The sequence below is a fragment of the Papaver somniferum genome, chromosome 7, assembly GCF_003573695.1.
Source record: "Papaver somniferum cultivar HN1 chromosome 7, ASM357369v1, whole genome shotgun sequence".
Classification (NCBI taxonomy): Eukaryota; Viridiplantae; Streptophyta; class Magnoliopsida; order Ranunculales; family Papaveraceae; genus Papaver; species Papaver somniferum.
This window is the reverse complement of record NC_039364.1, coordinates 132,964,436-132,967,108: the sequence shown is the minus strand read 5'-3', so window position 1 is coordinate 132,967,108 and position 2,673 is coordinate 132,964,436.

The following is a 2,673-nucleotide window of genomic DNA, read 5'->3' as shown; positions in this document are numbered from 1 at the left end:
AAGAGTGTTGAAGGTACTCCTTATTGGTTCCACGGGCTGATGCGGCTCTTGCGGTAATCGTTCTGTTAGCGTCTTGAGGAAAGTGAGTACCTCTTTCTGAGTTGAAGCCATGTCTGTCTGGTCCTTAGCGAGAACTTCTTGTCTTTCCATCAAATCGACAATGGTGATAGGGGGTTGGCCTCCTCTGGTTCCTCCAGTCTGTCGTCCTGATGGGGGAGTGGCAGTAGCTCTAGTAACAACCGGGGGCGTTACGCTCGAAGAAACATTGGGGGTGGCGGCAGCAGCTCTGGCTCTGGTGATTGGAGGTGTCACACCTAAGGGAATGCTTCCTGCGCCGATGGTGTTGGTGGTTGAGGATGTAGTGCCACGAGATATGTTGATCGTGTTGGTAGGTGGTACATTGGTGTCACCGGCAGCAACGTTGATACCAGGGGTGTTGTCAGCGCCAGTAACATCGGGATTTTTCGCCGATCCAGACCTAAGATCCACAATCTTGAATTTGATAAAATTGAAATGAAACTGAAGATTGATTTTGCAACCGAGAGATTAGTCTCCTACTGTGGTCGCCAGTTGTTTGAAGGAAAAAACCGATTCTACTTTTTTTGGTAAATTTGGGTATGTTGATGAGTAACGAATTCAAACCTTAAACAAATGCACTGCACGGGAGTACTTTTAGATTTGAGAGATCAATCTATAAGACTCTGGCCTAAACCAAGAAATGGTCGTTCCAGATTCAATTCGGTCACAAGGAGAAGGAGAAGGGTTGATCTTAGGGAGGGAAGCGAAGAAAGTGTTTGAGATCAGAATGTTGAATTATGAAGGTATGGCTATTTATGACTTGTGTATCAGAAAATGGTTTCTGTCTACTTGTGTTCTATCTTTCGAAATAGATTGAAAACCTATTTATACAAGTCATTGAGCGCACCCTGATCTCTTAGGAAGTGGAGAAAGTAAAGTAGTGGAGAAGTGGGTTTGTGTCGAAGGTAGTGATCATCGTGTTTCCGTTATGAGGGAAGACCGGCCACACGTTCGCCCACTACTCTCGTTACCGTTAACTGTCCGCCTTTCCTGACACTTTCTTGTAATGGGCGTGTTGCACGCCGCACGCTGTAAACCTCCAGACCAATACCCCATTATGTATCCCCCAGTTTGTGACATGTTTGATGTCTCGAGTGAATGGGTCAAGTCATGTGACTTGCCGCTAAAATCAGCACGTAGTGCTTTTAGGCCAAATAATGAATTATTTACAAAACCGATATTTATAAGGCGTTTCTTATAATCGATGTATGTAAAGCATCGCTTTCGAATAAGCAGATGAAAGTAATCGATGTGTTAGAAGCATCGTTGTTTTTGAGCTCGATCGAATCAGTCAAGAGGTGAGCGTCTTAAAAGCAGCACGACCGGCCCTCTTTGGGTGATCGTTTGAGGACCCTATGGGCGAGTTATCACCTGGTCGATTACTCCCTGTAGAGGAGGGTTAGCCGATGACCACGATGCTATCTTGTTGGTTTTCTGAAAATAAATCTACACCATCCAACTAGGCTAGCAAAGTTGAACGGACGAGATGATTTGCTACAGTTTCATAATGTTGTTGACGCAACTTAGGGTTTAGGGGATGCGTGACCAACCCCTTTTGGGTGAGCGATTCGAAGCGTTGAGCGTTCGTTCGACCAGGTCTATCGCCCATGTACAAAGGTGGGTTTCCGATGAGCATGCTGACATCTCCTGGGCCACATAAAATTAGATCCAAGCCACTCAATTTGGTTGGTGAAGATGGATGGTCGTGATCGTTTTGCGGCAGTAATGTGTTGCCGCAAAGCAATTTTAGGGTTTTTAAAACAGTGTGCTCAAGCTACTTTGGGCGAGTGGTTTAATGCTCTCTGGTCTTGCTGGGGACAGGACGATCGACCAAGGGAGAGCTCGGGCCGACGGTGATCACATCGGTATCTCTTTGATCGCTCGAAATGCGATCCAAGCCGTCCAACTAGGCCGGCTAAGTTGGATAGACACGATCGATCTGTGACAGCTGTGTACTGTCGCGACCGAAATTAGGGTTTTGAACACAGCGTGTTTGCTCGAGTTTGGGAAAGTGATTTGATACGCTCTGGTTTTGCCATGGGCAGGTCGATCGACCAAGGAAGGAGTTGGGACAACAGTGAACACGTTGGCACCTCTTTGATCGCTCGAGATGCGATCCAAGCTGTCCAACTAGGCTCGCTAAGTTGGACGGACGTGATCGGTTTGCGACAGTAGTATACTGCCGCAACCCAAAGTTCAGGGTTTTGAAATAGCGTGTTTGCTCGAGTTCGGGCAAACGATTTAGCGCCCTATAGGCTTGTCGCAGGAAAATCGATCGGGCAAGTGGAGAGTTTGGCCGCCAATGTGCATGCTGGAGCCTCTTTGATCATTCCAGGGAAAATCTCAGTCGTCCAACAAGGCTGGCAAAGTTGGATGGTCATGATGTATTTAAGACCATTTTTAACGGTTTTAGCTCGTTTGAGCTTTCTTTCGAATAGCGCGAACACTCATTCTAGGGTTGACGTTCAGAGTGTTTAGAGGTTAATTAAATAGGAATCGATCGCTAGGGCATTGATGGCCCGCCGGTGTCCACTGCAGTGATTTCCTAGTTATGCTAGGAGTAGCCTATGCTTGTTGAATCGTGCGGCCAAATTA